The sequence below is a fragment of the Oncorhynchus nerka genome, linkage group LG10, assembly GCF_034236695.1.
Source record: "Oncorhynchus nerka isolate Pitt River linkage group LG10, Oner_Uvic_2.0, whole genome shotgun sequence".
Lineage (NCBI taxonomy): Eukaryota > Metazoa > Chordata > Actinopteri > Salmoniformes > Salmonidae > Oncorhynchus > Oncorhynchus nerka.
The window spans coordinates 73681841-73699392 of record NC_088405.1 but is presented as its reverse complement, the minus strand read 5'-3'; the positions used below and the strand labels follow the sequence as shown (position 1 = coordinate 73699392).

Here is a 17552-nt window from a genome sequence, read left to right as displayed (position 1 = left end):
AATCACATAATAAGGGCATCTGTTTGGAAAAATGTCTCTTTATAACTGGACATTTTCTCCAAAGACTTCTTCATAAACTACAGCGACAAGTGTTTTTCTGCCACAGTCATTAGCATTGTTTTCCATGAAGAACATACTTTTTACTTCAAGCTGTATTGCATTGCATAGTGGTTTTCATCCCTGGTCCCAGAGGGCCACACTACAGCACCTGCAATGTGAGGACCCCTAGGACCAGTAGAGAAGAGCACTGAAATATTTCTACAGTTACGACAAAGCAAATTCCAAAGTCCATTTAAAAACCATGTTCTATGTGCATCAGGGCCATGTTCTATGTGCATCAGGGCACATGTCCTTAATGCACGTGGTGAAATGTGTCATTTCTCGCACCCTCTTTAAACACAGTTAAGTAGGAAATATTTTAGAGGTGGTCGACTAGACTCTCTGTCCAGCCTGCTGATCAGGACGGATGTGGTGTGGAGTTCAGTTAGAAACAGGAAGCTCGTTCTACTCTCCCCCTTAACAGCTCTGTCACAGCAGCCTGTCTGTAAGTGGAGCTGTCAGTGAGATGGAGGTGGCCTGAAGAGGCTTTACTGAAGGTGAGAACAACACAATACATGTACTTCTATTGTCTCATGTTTAAGAGTGTAGGAGCAGCTTGGTTGGGGAAAGATATTTGTTTAACACTTCTGAAGTTGAAGGGGTTCAACTTCAGAGAGACACATCATGTCATGTTGTTGTCATCCTCACACCAGGGTGAAGACTTGATTTTATTTGGTATGATGAAGTAAAGCTGAGCGTGTAAAGAAAAGAACATTCACATTGCAAAAATACTTTAATGGTAAGGCTTTGTACAATTAAGACAATGTAACTATTTCTGTTTAACTGTATAGTCATAGCCTACATGTGTCAAATACTGTATCTTCTCTTTGGAATAAAAAATATAGACCAGTCATTAATACTTTATTAGTTTTTATTAGTCATGTAGATCATAGTAACTATTATGCTCAAGGTAGTTAAACATACTAAATGTATTCCTAAGTTTGATCAATACCAAATGTACATGATATGCCTCTTCCCTATCTCTATAAATGTGTCTTTTATACCTTTTATCAGAAAATCTGCTATAATTTCCCCTAACTGAACTGTTCTTGGTGAATTACTTATACAGATGAAAACTATGAAGGAAATACATTAGATTATTCCAAAGAAAAATGCATTGTTGTGCTACTTTTCCCCTTTAAGTATGATAGCCATCTTCAGCCTACAAGGATCTGTCCTCACCGTTGTGTCTGTGGCATCGCTCAGTGTTTTCTCCGCTTTCTGCCTGTGGTGCAGGAGGAAAACCAGTGAGTAGCACTGTATTAAATATTATGAAATGTATTACAATGTATTACATGTTACACTAATCAACCTGTACAATGTCATGAAATCAATTTGTCATGTAGCACTAAAGCTAACTCAATGTACCTAACTTACTTAATTTGCCACTTTGACTTGTTATGAAATAATTGTACAGAATCAGTCAGTGTAGTGTAAAAACACATTAGGAACGCCTTCCTAATATTAAGTTGCACCACATTTTGCCCTCAGAACAGCCTCAATTCGTCGGGGTATGGAAATCGTTCCACAGGGATGCTGGCCCATGTTGACTCCAATGCTGGCTGGATGTCCTTTGGGTGGTGGACTGCTCTTGATACACACGGGAAACTGTTGAGTGTGAAAAACCCAGCAAAGTTGCAGTTCTTGACACACTCAAACCGGTGTGCCTGGCACCTACTACCATACCCCGTTTCAAGGCACTTCAATAGTTTGTCTTGCCCATTCACCCTCTGAATGGCACACATTAACAATACATGTTTCAATTGTCTCAAGGCGTAAAAATCCTTATTTGACTTGTCTCCTCCCCTTCACACATTTGAAATGGATTTAACAAGTGACATCAATAAGGGATCATAGCTTTCACCTGGTCATGTCATGGAAAGAGCAGGTGTTCCTAATGTTTTGTACACTCAGTGTAAGTGCCATTAAATACAATTATCACCCATTTCTGTAGAAATAATACATGAAGAGAATCAAATGTATGACCCTCAAATATTGTAAGTATAACATAAACATAGATATGAAATAATTGATGCACTGTAGGACCGATTGTGATCTTATGGATATGGATATGGTGAATATTACATAGATTAATAGAAAAATGAGTGTATGTATTTTCTAATGTGAAATTCATAAAGTAGGAATTTTCTATCATTCATAAAAGAGTTGTTTCTATTCTAACATTACAGTTTAATTGCATGTTGTAAAACAATTTAACCTCATTATTGGCTAATATATTACAATATGATTTTAGCTTACATAACTCTGCCCACTCCACAGCAAAGGTAGAAGATTTGCAGTTATGCGATCTCAAACAGGTAAACTGGCATTGTGATTCATCATACCATTTGGGGCAGTTTCACAAGCAGGACCAGTCTTATTTTACTTAAATTAATCCAGATTAATAATGGATTTTACCGATTGTGATATCTCTTTTCACATTGAATGATTGAATGAATCTAATTAATATGCTATGGCTATCTTGTGCTGATCAACAGTAAATTATATGTTCTCACCACTGAATCATTGTCAATTGAATTTTTTGAGGGGGGTTTCTAGTCACATGACCCAACCAGACAATAAGAGACCTGCCTCCAACACCAGTGTAACAACCTGGTCTCTGAGGATTTCGTATTGTTCTGTATCTATATCCGTGACACTCCATTTAGTATGATATGTTATGTTTCGTATGGTGTGTATTCATTTGTGGATGTCCAACACCGATATGTTATAAATTATAATTCGTATTATATGTTATGATTTTGCAAAATGTTCAATATGTTACGAATTTGTAAAACGTATGATACAGTATGTTACAAATTCTAGCTAGGTGGCTAACGTTAGCTAGCTGACTAACCTTAGCTAGGCTAGGGATTCGGGTTAGGGGTTAGGGTTAAGTTTAGGAGTTAGGTGAAAGGGTTACGGTTAGGGTTAGGGCTAGCTAAAAGGGTTAAGGATAGGGTTAGGGTTAGCTAAAAGGGTTAAGGTTAGGGTTAGCTAAAAGGATTCATGTTAGGGCTAGGGTAGGCTAAAAGGGTTAGGGTTAGCTAAAAGGATTAATGTTAGGGCTAGGGTAGGCTAAAAGGGTTAGGGTTAGCTAAAAGGGTTAAGGTTAGGGTGAGCTAAAAGGGTTAAGGTTAGGGTTAGCTAAAAGGGTTAAGATTAGGGGAAGGGTTAGCTAAAATGCTAAGTAGTTGCAAAGTATCTAAAAAGTAGTAAGTAGTTGAAAATTTGCTAATTAGATAAAATGGTGTCCCTAATGAGATTCGAACTCACAACCTTTAGGTTTCTAGAGGTTCATGTTAAGCACCTACCAATCCACCCCGACCAGCCACCCTACTTTTGTTTTTGCCTTCAGTAACCATCTGTCTTAAGTAAAAATACCAAACGCAACATACAGTTCAAGTCGGAAGCTTACATGCACCTTCGCCAAATACATTTAAACAGAGTTTTTCATAACTCCTGACATTTAATCGTAGTAAATATTCCCTGTCTTAGGTCAGTTAGGATCACCACCTTATTTTAAGAATGTGAAATGTCAGAATAATAGTAGAGAGAATGATTTATTTCAGCTTTTATTTCATCACATTCCCAGTGGGTCGGATGTTTAAATACACTCAATTAGTATTTGGTAGCATTGCCTTTAAATTGTTTAACTTGGGTCAAACGTTTTGCATAGCCTTCCACAAGCTTCCCACAATAAGTTGGGTGAATTTTGACCCATTCCTCCTAACAGAGCTGGTGTAACTGAGTCAGGTTTATAGGACTTATAGGACTGCCCACCAATTTTCTATAGGATTGAGGTCAAGGCTTTGTGATGGCCACTCCAATACCTTGACTTTGTTGTCAAGCTATTTTTCAACAACTTTGGAAGTATGCTTGGGGTCATTGTCCATTTGGAAGACCCATTTGCGACCAAGCTTTAACTTTCTGACTGACGTCTTGAGATGTTGCTTCAATATATCCACATAATATTCCTTCCTCATGATACCATTTATTTTGTGAAGTGCCCCAGTCCCTCCTGCAGCAAAGCACCCCTACAACATGATGCTGGCACCCCCGTGCTTCACAGTTGGGATGGTGTTCTTCGGCTTGGAAGCCTCCCACTTTTTCCTCCAAACATAATGATGGTCATTTTGGCTAAACAGTTCTGTTTTTTTTCATCAGACTAGAGGACATTTCTCCAAAAGTACGATCTTCGTCCCCACATGCAGTTGCAAACCGTAGTCTGGCTTTTTCATTGCGGTTTTGGAGCAGTGGCTTCTTCCTTGCTGAGCAGTCTTTCAGGTTATGTCGATATAGGACTCGTTTTACTGTGGATATAGATAATTTTGTATGTGTTTCCTCCAGCATCTTCACAAGGTCCTTTGCTGTTGTTCTGCGATTGATTTGCACTTTTCGCACCAAAGTATGTTCATCTCTAGGAGACAGAACGCGTCTCCTTCCTGAGCGGCATGACGGCTGCATGGTCCCATGGTGTTAATACTTGCGTACTATTGTTTGTACAGATGAACGTGTGCTCCCAAGAATGAACCAGACTTGTGTAGGTCTACAATTTTTTCTGAGGTCTTGGCTGAATGATTTTGATTTTCCCATGATGTCAAGGCACTGAGTTTGAAGCTAGGCCTTGAAATACATCCACAGGTACACCTCCAATTGACTCAAATGATGTAATTTAGCCTATCAGAAGCTTCTAAAGCCATTACATAATTTTCTGGAATTTTCCAAGCTGTTTAAAGGCACAGTCAATTTAGTGTATGTAAACTTCTGACCCACTGGAATTGTGGTACAGTGAATTATAAGTGAAATAATATGTCTGTAAACAATTGCTGGAAAACTTACTTGTGTCATGCACAAAGTAGATGTCCTAACCAACTTGCCAAAACTATAGTTTGTTAACAAGAAATGTTTGGAGTGGTTGAAAAACTACTTTTAATGTCTCCAACCTAAGTGTATGTAAACTTCCAACTTCAACTGTATCATACTAAATTGAGTGTCCCGGATATAAATGTACTATGTTACGTCTAGTCTATGACACCAGGCTGCGACCACAGACCAACGTTTACTATGTTATGTCTAGTCTATGACACTAAGCCTTGACCACAGACTTACTTCTGACCACATATTAGCTATTTTACCTTTGGTAGTCCCTCAGCACTTTATCATTGTCACCAGATATGCTAGTAACAGACAACAGATACTCTACACTCACAAAAAAACACTTAAAATGTATTTAATTTGATAGGGAACAAACACCACAGAGCATGTTTTATTTATTTGTTAATGTAGAGTAAATACCTTTCCTTTGACTTCCATGGTGTCAGTGTCTAAAGAGTATGTAGACAAAGCTTGTAGACAAAACTGAAACAACTGGACCCAGAATATGAACAATCATTCAAGATTACTACCATTACAGATGTTTCAACATGGTATGTGTGCAATACAGTGCATCCAGAATATATTCAGACCCCTTCACTTTTTACACATTTTGTTACATTACAGCCTTTTTCTAAAAATTGATTAAATATTTTTGTCCCCCAATCTACACACAATACCCCATAATGACAAAGCGAAAACCTGTTTTAAAAAATGCTTGCTAATTTATTAAGAAATAAAAAACAGAAATATTTTATGTACATAAGTATTTGCTTTGAGACACTTTGAGACCCTTTGCTATGAGACTCAAAATTTAACTCAGAGGCCTCCCGGGTGGCACCAGAGACTATGAGTTCGAGCCCAGACTCTGTCGCAGCTAGCCGCGACCGGGAGGTCCATGGGGCGACGCTTCCCGAATGTATCTTGTAATATGTACAGCTGTGAATGAGGAGCAACCCAAGTATCGAAATGTTACAACAGGTAAACACGATCTGTTAGTAGTTGTATTAGGTATATATGAATGTCAAACATTTTTACAAAATTAAACACTAGCTAGGTTTCTTCCAATTGGCGACAGATTTTAATGTACATTTTCTAAAATCCACATAAAAACAATCATTTTCCCACCAGAGATATTTCCATCAAATATACTTGTTGCTGATAAAAGGTTGTGCGTGATGATGTAGTGCACAAACAAATATATTTTGCGGTTAAATTCCCATGTACCGAATAAAAGGTTACATGGGTTTCCATCGCATAGTCAACTATACTGACCACGAAAAATGTGGCGTTACATAGCAATCGTGCCCACTCTGGTATTGGCTCATACTCTGGTGCCCACTCTAGCCAACAGCTCGCAGATACAGTGCGGGTATAGCCTACTACATTATGAGATTATTTTGGACAAAAAAAATCTAGATTATTTGTCATACCGCAGCCAAGCATCGATTATCATGTCACAAATAATCAGCCCCCTCCCCCTTCAAAAAACATCAACAACATGTATTGATGAAATAGCGCCGTGCAGCTGCCTTCACTTCACAAGTAAAGCAGGTGTGTACTGAGGGACCTCACTTTTTTCAATTTGAGAATACAAATAACATTTATTCTGATAAATTCTAAATACATGATATTTAATCACCACACAAATTCCATGAAAAACAATAGAATTACAAACCAAATAAATATATAGGCTACAGCAACCTAGAGGTAGGTAGGTTGCTGTAGCCTATGGTTGTTTCTTCCCTAATCTCTCTGTCGAATAATCAAGAACTGTGAGCTACGTGTGTGCACTGCAGAGGCCCGTTGGAGGCTTGCCAACTTCAGAATGTTGAAAAAAATGTAATCACCGTGAATGCTTTGACGTTCATAAAACTCCACCGACCTTCTGTTGTGCAGTGGAACCCAGAACGGACCACTTGGATACAGCGACACTGTTCTGCCGAGGACACCCAAACCAGTGGTCACGGCAAAACCCTAGAGCCTGACCCTCTCTGGAAGTTGCTGTAGCCCTGCTTGGGATATTTAGCCTATATTGGCTATTGTTTATGATGCAATTGCCCGTTCTATCTTGGTGGGCTATGTCAGGGTGGGAAATTGGAAATGTGAATTGGGCCAAGTTGAAGGTAATAACGCATTTAGGTTATAGTTTATTGAGATACATGAATACACCACACCATAGCTTGATTTTATGGCTGTTTTAAAATGAGTTTCCTGCAATTCTATGTAGTTACGATTTACGTTCACTACTTGGTGAATTGATTTGATGATTAAATCTATGAAAATAAATTATATGAATTGATAATTCACCCCTCTGTATTATTTTATCTGTAATAGGTTATATTGTAATCATGTGCTCAAGTTTATTATTACAAATAGAAGATTATCACTTCTCACAATGGCGCTTGTTAGTTAATTTAGAATAAAGGTCTTGCAAAATCACATAACGACATAACGATTCACAATATATATATATTATATCATGCGCCAAAACTAGGCAAGATATATGCTTTGATTTAAACAAAATACAAAAAAAGGCTAATGGTTTGTTAACATCATCTGCTCTAATTGGCTCACAAAACAGTCGTTCAAGAAGATCGAATTGCATAGGCTATTGCCATTAACTGACTGAGATCAATCAAATTATTGCCATGTAGATGCAGTTTCACCAGTAAAACCTGAATACGTAGGTATGCCTAACTTAGTGTTTGAGGGTATTAAAAATATAACATTTTCTTGAGGCAATATGTGTGGGCTGGGCATAGGCAGACGTTGCAATTGGAGGATGCATTTTATGCATATTTTATAAACGGAATCTTCAACCATGTTCCCGGAGAGCTACCATTCTGTAGGTTTTCATTCCAACCCTAATCTAGCGCACCTGATTATAATAATTAGCTAGTTTTATCAAATTAATGGAGTAAGTTACAACCAATGGTCAATCTAAACTGCGTGCGGTCGAGCACTTTCTCCAGGACTGCGGTGCGAAACAAATGCCTTGCAGCTCAGCGATGCAAGATATTGAACTTCACTGAGTTCTCCCATTAGTTTGCACTATATAGATCAACGTTTTTTCTGAGATCAAATCAACATATTATCAGCCCCTTTTCAATGCAACAAACCAAAATAGATCTAACTTTGCAAGACTGAGTCTGTGATTTTGTTGTATGCAGAGCCAGAGTACAGAGCACAATGGAGTAGAATTCTATTGGCGGGGCTCGTCCTAGAGCGGTCTTTCAATCACCGGCGAGTGAATGCCCTTTTCAGATCAGAACGCAGAACCGCGCATGTGCACATTTGTTGGTATTCTTTGCAAGTGAGCAAGTTGTGATCCCAGTTATAGATCATTATAGGTCAGCAATGGGGAGTTACTGTTTTCTACAAGAGCACAACACGTGTAGGGTACATTTCAAGCTCTCTTTGAAAAGTCCGTTAGGAAAAAAAAGCTTATGTCTTAATTAAAGGGGCAGTGTTGTGTTTTGAGACAGGCTTGAATATGCAAATAAGCCAATAGGCCGAGGGGAAGCCAACATTATCTAATTCTCTGTATGGTAATAATTCATTGTATTTTGTTAAGGGGTTTCTTGCATCATACAACACAATACAATGCAATTTACAGTCACATATTTGGCCCATGGTGTTACAGACCAAGTAAATCATCATTAATGTCAAGCCCTTCATAATGTAAAAACGTTTTTAAAAGTCTAATGTAATGTCGGCCTGCATTGAACACCACATATAGGCTACTGTAGGCTATATCATACAAATCAAAAGCTATTTCCATGTGAAAATGTTATGGGAATTGCTCCATTGGTGTTGTTGATAGGCCTACATTATGATCAAATTGCCACAATAGCCTATTGGCTACTGTCTAAAACTCTAAGTGTACAGCCTCAGTGTTCACTGTAAACACACGCCGAAGTTGCACAAAATTCTCACAATGTTCAAGTTTCCGCTCACAAGACCTAACCGGGGTAGTGCTCCAGGAACAGGGTTGGAGAGCCCTGTATTGATAGGCTTTTTAATTGGTACAAACTTTGATTGAGGAAATTATAATGTAATTTACGAATAATGCAATAAACAGAGATACAGTACCAGTCAAACGTTTGGACACACCTACTCATTCCAGGGTTTTATTTATTTTTACTATTTTCTACATTGTAGAATAATAGTGAAGACATCAAAACTATGAAATAACACATATGGAATCATGTAGTAACCAAAAAAAAGTGTTAAACAAATCAAAATAAGATTCTTCAAAGTAGCCACCCTTTGCCTTGATGACAGCTTTGCACACTCTTGGTATTCTCTCAACCAGCTTCACGAGGTAGTCACCTGGAATGCATTTCAATTAACAGGTTTGCCTTATTCGTTTCAAGCACTTTACAAGTTTCTTCAAGTGCAGTCGCAAAAACCATCAAGTGCTATGATGAAACTGGCTCTCATAGCATCACCACAGGAAAGGAAGACCCAGAGTTACCTCTGCTGTAGAGAATAAGTTAATTAGAGTTAACTGGACCTCAGAAATTGCAGCTCAAATCAAATTGTATTTGTCACATGCGCAAGGATTCAACAGGTGTAGGTAGACCTTACTTACATGCCCTTAACCAACTATAGATAAGTAAAAATAGATAAGTAAAAAAATAGAAAATAAAAGTAACAAATAATTAAACAGCAGTAGTAAAATAACAATAGCGAGGCTATATACAGGGGATACCGGTACAGAGTCAATGTGTGGGTGCACCGGTTAGTCAAGGTAATTGAGGTAATATGTACATGTAGGTAGAGGTAAAGTGACTTTGCATAGATATAAACAGAGAGTAGCAGCAATGTAAAAGAGGGGCCTGGGTAGCCCTTTGATTAGCTGTTCAGGAGTCTTATGCCTTGGGGGTAGAAGCTGTTAAGAAGCCTTTTGGACCTAGACTTGGTGCTCCGGTACCGCTTGCCGTGCGGTAGCAGAGAGAATAGTCTATGACTAGGGTGGCTGGATTCTTTGACAATTTTTGGGGCCTATGACTTTTTGGGGCCTATGACTGCTCCACTACAACCTCGTCGATGAGAATGGGGGCGTGCCCGGTCCTCCTTTTCCTGTAGTCCACAATCATCTCCTTTGTCTTGATCACGTTGAGGGAGAGGTTGTTGTCCTGGCACCACACGGCCAGGTTTCTGATCTCCTCCCTATAGGCTGTCTCATCGTTGTTGGTGATCAGGCCACCCACTGTTGATTCATTGGCAAACTTGATGATGGTGTTGGAGTCGTGCCTGGCCATGCAGTCATGAGTGAACAGTGAGTACAGGAGGGTACAGGAGGGGCCCCCATGTTGAGGATCAGCGTGGCAGATGTGTTGTTATCTACCCTACCTCCTGGGGGTAGCCAGTCAGGAAGTCCAGGATCCAGTTTCAGAGGGAGGTGTTTAGTCCCAGGGTCCTTAGCTTAGTGATGAGCTTTGAGGACACTATGGTGTGGAACGCTGAGCTGTAGTCAATGAATAGCATTCTCAAATACAGTAGGTGTTCCTTCCCATTTGAGATGGTTTCGGATGAGTTGGATCGCAGAGTGAAGGAAAAGCAGCCAACAAGTGCTCAGCATATGTGGGAACTCTTTCAAGACTGTTGGAAAAGCATTCCTCATGAAGCTGGTTGAGAGAATGCCAAGCATGTGCAAAGCTGTCATCAAGGCAAAGGGTGGCTACTTTGAAGAATCTAAAATCTAAAATATATTTTGATTTGTTTAACACTTTTTTGGTTACTACATGATTCCATGATATGTGTTAGTTCATAGTTTTGATGTTTTTTAATTTTTAATTTTACCTTTATTTAACTAGGCAAGTCAGTTAAGAACAAATTCTTATTTACAATGATGGCCTAGGAACAGCTCTAACCACTAGGCTACCTGTCCCCCCAAATACATTCTACAATGTAGAAAATAGTAAAAATAAAGAAAAACCCTTGAATGTGTAGGTGTGTCCAAAACATTTGACTGGCACTGTTTATTGCGGTACTATATTTTTTGGGGGGCCTTGCAACAGAAGGCTCTATCAGTCAGCTAATTAGGACTTGTAAAGGCCCAGTGCACTACTTCTGTGAGAGAGAAAAATGTTTTTGCCCGAGCTAAAGACTGCTATATCGGTCTGCTAATACAGAGCTAGTAAATCCCAATGAACTACTTTTGTGAAAAAATAACATATAAAATATACATTTTATTATATATCCGCAGCTATGGCCAGTGGCATTTGCTCAATTACAATTGATCATACCATTTTTAAAGATCTGCGTGCCAGTTATGATTTTGATATAATCATTGTAGGCTACTCAACTGTGCCCAGAAAATATCTAACTGCCCACAAACTGAATTGCCTAATTCTAGCTGGCTACTAGACTGAGACGTTGCCACACCCCACGGAGCTCCACTATGCGTACCTGTACCGAGGCTGTGTCCATTCAGCGGTTCTGAATCACAGGCTCGGCTTTAATTTGGAGATTCCTTGGTCGAGTTTGTTTGTCTTTATGCGTCCTTGTCGATTGTAGGACTAAGTAATTCCTTTAATGTATGCCTTCTATTTAAATGCATGTGTAGGATTTATCTGGCATGGTTTGCATTCGCAGTCAGCTGTTTTATATATAAAAAAATGTTAACCCTTATTTAACTAGGCAGCCAGTTAAGTAAGAACAAATGATTATTTACAATGACAGCCTACACCGGCCAAACCCAAACCATGATGATGCTCCGGTTACTTTCACATTGATGTCGGTATATGAAGTTGGCCTTGATAGCATGTATTATGAATCTATTTCCTGTTGCACTGTATGCAGTGTTCCACAAGAAGGCTAAATCGGTCAATGCAGCCTATATATGATGAAGTTGAGTAGTACATTTGACACGCCATTCCACAGACCTTTAAACCTAATATAAACGTATGATGTCTGGGGGACATCTTTGTTTGTTATTTCATTTTAGAGTTTTAAAATTGTGTAGAAGTACAGTAAATTAGTTTCAACTGGTGGGTGTATCCAATCCCAGTATTAGTGTACCAGAATGTTGATGAGAGTACAAATGCAGAGACCAGACATTCTGAAACTGGTAAGTATGATTTATCCAATGACATGAATATAATTTGTATGCCTACGGTTTTATCAGATGGAACCAGGTGGAATGAGGGGAAAAAAACACTCAAAAGGAACAAATAAACAACCCCCTACCTCTCGCCCACTCCCTGGGCCTTTTTATGAATCCAAAACAAAAACATAATGAAAAGAAAGTTGGGCGGCCCACCATTTATGCATTTTGATCAGTAGAGCCATTTATTGTAATGGAAAGAACATGCAACACCTAAAGGGAGGGGAGGCAAGTGGGTGGGTCAGGTGATATCCTCTCAGATAATGTAGTCTGCTGCAGTTAAAAGTAATGTCAAGATTCAGTAAAAACCACACCATCAAAGGTACAGGCAACAATACATCTACATACACTAACACAATCTAACACATCCTCTCAAGACATTCGTGGTAACTTCTTCTTCGTGCTCTGATGCGCTCAGAGCCCCCCCCCCCCCCCCCCCTCAGACTTCCTGGCCCATGCTGACTCCAATGCTTCCCACAGTTGTGTCAAGTTGGCTTGATGTCCTTTGGGTGGTGGACTATTCTTAATACACATCGGAAACTGCTGAGTGTGAAAACCCCGGCAGTGTTGCAGTTCTTGACAAACTGCTGCGTCTGGCACCTAGTACCATACCACGTTCAAAGGCACTTAAATATTTGGTCTTTTTCATTAACCCTCTGAATAGCACGCAAGGCCACAATTGTCTCAAGGCTTAAAAATCGTTCTTTAACCTGTCTCCCGTCCGTCTACCAGGGCCCTGGGGCTTTAGCCCTGAATGTTACTGTCCCCACATGTCATTTTGTCCTTGTAACATTTTATTGAAATACTGTAGAATGACATTAATTCCTTTCTGAGTAGTACCAATAAAGTCATTGGCCAATACATATAATCAGCAATCCAGGGTTTATATACATCACATAATAAGGGCATCTGTTTGGAAACATTTCTCTTTATAACTGGACATTTTCTCCACAGACTTCTTTTTTTTGTTGTGTGTGTTTTTTTTGTTGAATTTTTTACCCCTTTTTCTCCCCAATTTCGTGGTACTATCTTGTCTCATCGCTACAACTCCCGTACGGGCTCGGGAGAGACGACAGTTGAAAGTCATGCGTCCTCCAATACACAACCCAACCAAGCCGCACTGCACGGAGGAAACACCGTCCACGCTTGATTAGCGTGCACTGTGCCCAGCCCGCCACAGGAGTCGCTGGTGCGCGATGAGACAAGGATATCCCTACCGGCCAAGCCCTCCCTAACCCGGACGACGCTAGGCCAATTGTGCGTCGCCCCACGGACCTCCCAGTCACGGCTGGTTATGACAGAGCCTGGGCGCGAACCCAGGGTCTCTGGTGGCACAGCTGGCGCTGCAGTACAACACCCTTAACCACTGCGCCACCCGGGAGGCCTCCACAGACTTCTTCATAAACTACAGCGACAAGTGTTTTTCTGCCACAGTCATTAGCATTGTTTTCCATGAAGAACATACTTTTTACTTCAAGCTGTATTGCATTGCATAGTGGTTTTCATCCCTGGTCCCAGAGGGCCACACTACAGCACCTGCAATGTGAGGACCCCTAGGACCAGTTGTGAAGAGCACTGAAATATTTCTACAGTTACGACAAAGCAAATTCCAAAGTCCATTTAAAAGCCATGTTTTATGTGCATCAGGGCACTGTCACTAAAGCACCTCGCTGAACGGTATCATTTCTCGCACCTTCATTGAACTACAGTGATGTAGGGCACCCTTCAGAGGTTGTCCACCAGACTCTCTGTCCAGCCTGCTGATCAGGACGGATGTGGTGTGGAGTTCAGTTAGAAACAGGAAGCTCGTTCTACTCTCCCCCTTAACAGCTCTGTCACAGCAGCCTGTCTGTAAGTGGAGCTGTCAGTGAGATGGAGGTGGCCTGAAGAGGCTTTACTGAAGGTGAGAACAACACAATACATGTACTTCTATTGTCTCATGTTTAAGAGTGTAGGAGCAACTTGGTTGGAGAAAGATAGACTATTTGAAGGGCTTCAATTTTAGACGCATTATGTTGTGTTATTTTCATCCTCTTCATCCTGATTTAATTATAGCTTTCAATAATGTACCACTTCAGTTTTGAAATGTCAAAAAGATCAACCAGCAATCATGGATGATGTTCAGCTGAATGTGTGAAAAGAGTATGATGTTAAAGTTTAGTGCAATTAAAACAATGTAACTATTTCTGTTTAACTGTATACATAAGCCTAAATGTTTTAAAGCTGAAAGTGTTCTTATCTTCTGATGCAGATACTGTATCACTGAACTAACAGGGATGTATTGAATACAATACCATCATCATTTGTTCTTGAAAATGGCATTTGGTTATAGTGCTGTGGTTATCTGTAGGCTTAGGTTCTTTACAGGAACACAAGGAACACATGAACACAACAATGTATACCAAGTGTGGGGTTTTCTACATTCTTTTTAAGACAAAATTGGGTGAGCAGGAGATTTGTGCCGTTACAGCTGAATAAGGAACAAGTTTGGCCAACACCTATGGAAGAGAGAAAGCAGTAATACCAAACAAATATTCTAAGTTATTTTTAGTAAAGTGAAAAACAGCAGTAAGCAACTGTTCTTGGTGAATTACTGTAAAGCTGAGCGTGTAAAGAAAAGAACATTCACATTGCAAAAATACTTTGATGCTAAGGCTTTGTACAATTAAGACAATGTAACTATTTCTGTTTAACTGTATAGTCATAGCCTACATGTGTCAAATACTGTATCTTCTCTTTGGAATAAAAAATATAGACCAGTCATTAATACTTTATTAGTTTTTATTAGTCATGTAGATCATAGTAACTATTATGCTCAAGGTAGTTAAACATACTAAATGTATTCCTAAGTTTGATCAATACCAAATGTACATGATATGCCTCTTCCCTATCTCTATAAATGTGTCTTTTATACCTTTTATCAGAAAATCTGCTATAATTTCCCCTAACTGAACTGTTCTTGGTGAATTACTTATACAGATGAAAACTATGAAGGAAATACATTAGATTATTCCAAAGAAAAATGCATTGTTGTGCTACTTTTCCCCTTTAAGTATGATAGCCATCTTCAGCCTACAAGGATCTGTCCTCACCGTTGTGTCTGTGGCATCGCTCAGTGTTTTCTCCGCTTTCTGCCTGTGGTGCAGGAGGAAAACCAGTGAGTAGCACTGTATTAAATATTATGAAATGTATTACAATGTATTACATGTTACACTAATCAACCTGTACAATGTCATGAAATCAATTTGTCATGTAGCACTAAAGCTAAATCAATATACTTAATTCCTTAGTTTGCCACTTTGATTTGTGAAATAATTGTACAGAATCAGTCAGTGTAGTGTATGTGCCATTAAAACCATTGTCCTGCTTTTCCTCATCTGTAGAAATAATACATGAAGAGAATCAAATTTATGACCCTCAAATATTGTAAGTATAACATAAACATAGATATGAAATAATTGATGCACTGTAGGACCGATTGTGATCTTATGGATATGGTGAATATTACATAGAAGAATAGAAAAATGAGTGTATGTATTTTCTAATGTGAAATTCATGAAATAGGGGGAAAAAAGAGCTGTTTCTATTCTAACATTACAGTTTAAATACATGTTGTAAAACAATTTAACCTCATTATTGGCTAATATATTACAATATGATTTTACATCCCGTAACTCTACCCACTCAACAGCCAAAGCGAAGGTAACAGATTTGCAGTAATGCGATCTCAAAGAGGTAAACTGACATTTTGATTCATCATACCTTTTGAGTCAGTTTCACCTGCAGGAGTAGCCTTATTCTACTTAAAATAATCCAGAATTAAAAAAATGCATTTCACAATTGTCCTCAATTATTGTGATATCTCGTCTCATATTGAATGATTGAATGAATCTAATTCATATATGTGGCTTTTGTGCTGATCAACAGTAAATGACATGTTCTCACTACTGAATCGTTCTCTATTGAATGTCTTGGTCTTTTGTAGTCACACGATCCAACCAGATTAAAAGAGAGCTGCCGCCAACACCAGTGTAAGTAACTTTACTCATACATGAAGGTCTTTATGCCCACCCTGCTTTTGTCTTGTTTCAACATGACAATTGAAATGTTCCTTAAAACCGGATGGGTGGCAAAATATATACCTGTACAAATATGAATACAAGCAAACAATAGCTTCAAATAAATTGGAGAAAATCTAAAAAAAAGATTGGAGTTCAGTTTTTCACCTTCCAGCTCACCCCTTTTGGTTCTTACATGTAATGACCACAGATTTACTTCTGACCACATATTAGCTATGGTCTGTTTTACCTTCGATGGCCTCTCAGCACTTTATCATTGTCACCAGATATGCTAGTAACAGACAACAGATACTCTACACTCACAATAAATACTTTAATGTATTTTATTTTACAGGGAACCAATACCACAAGGTACGTTGTATGTATTTGTTAATGTACAATGAAGACCTTTCCATTGACTTCTATGGTGTCAGTGTCTAAAGAGTCTGTAGACAAAACTTGTTGACAAAACTGAAACAACTGGACCCAGAATATGAACAGCCATTCAAGATTACTACCATTACATATATTTCAACATGGTTTGTGTGTAATACTATCTTGTAATATGTACAGCTGTGAATGAGGAGCAACCCAAGTATCAAAACATTGTAAATGATAAACACTATCTGTTAGTAGTTGTATTAGGTATATATGAATGCAAACATTTCAATTTAGGAAACACTAGCTAGGTTTCCATCTAATTGGAGACAGATTTTCATGCAAATATTCAAAATTCTACATACAAACATATGCTGTGTGTAAAAGGCTGTGCCTGATGACATAGTGCACATGAAAATACATTTTCCTGTTAAATTCCTATGTACCAAATAAAAAAATACAAGTTATATGGGCTTCCATGACATTTTCAACTCGACTGATGGGTTTCTCACAAAAAACGTTTTGCTTTATATAGCGAGTGCTCCCACTGTGATGTTGGCACATGTGCTCTAGCCAGCAGCTCGCAGATACAGTGCGGGTATAGCCAACATGACAATATTATGATGGACAAAAGAGCCAGATAATTTTTCGTAGTCAAGCATCTATAATTATGTCACCAGAATAAGACCCTCAATATTTATTGAAAAGAAGCATCAAGCTCATCACTTTGCATTTTAAACACCTTGTGAAGTTCATCATAATTTATTTAATCTGTAGCCTAATTGTCACGTGAGTAGTCTTGAAAATGACCGGACCAAGGTGCAGCGTGGTGAGCGTACATTTTTCTTTATTTTTTAAATGTCGCCAACAAAACAATAAATAACAAACACGATGTTCCGTAAGGCTATACATGCATCAAACGAGACAACAACCAACAAATGAGAAAAGGAAAAAAGGCTGCCTAAGTATGATTCCCAATCAGAGACAATGATAGACAGCTGTCCCAAAGAACCAGAAAGCATAGA

General features: G+C 38.8%; 1 long non-coding RNA gene across 1 annotated transcript; it reads left to right on the top strand.

The window, feature by feature from the left end:
• The first annotated feature begins 497 nt into the window (after positions 1-497).
• LOC115136493 (uncharacterized) lies at positions 498-2622 on the top strand. The gene is made up of 4 exons (XR_003864635.2): positions 498-596; positions 753-838; positions 1243-1346; positions 1591-2622. It is a non-coding gene; the product is annotated as an uncharacterized LOC115136493 (long non-coding RNA).
• Positions 2623-17552: the final 14930 nt, after the last annotated feature.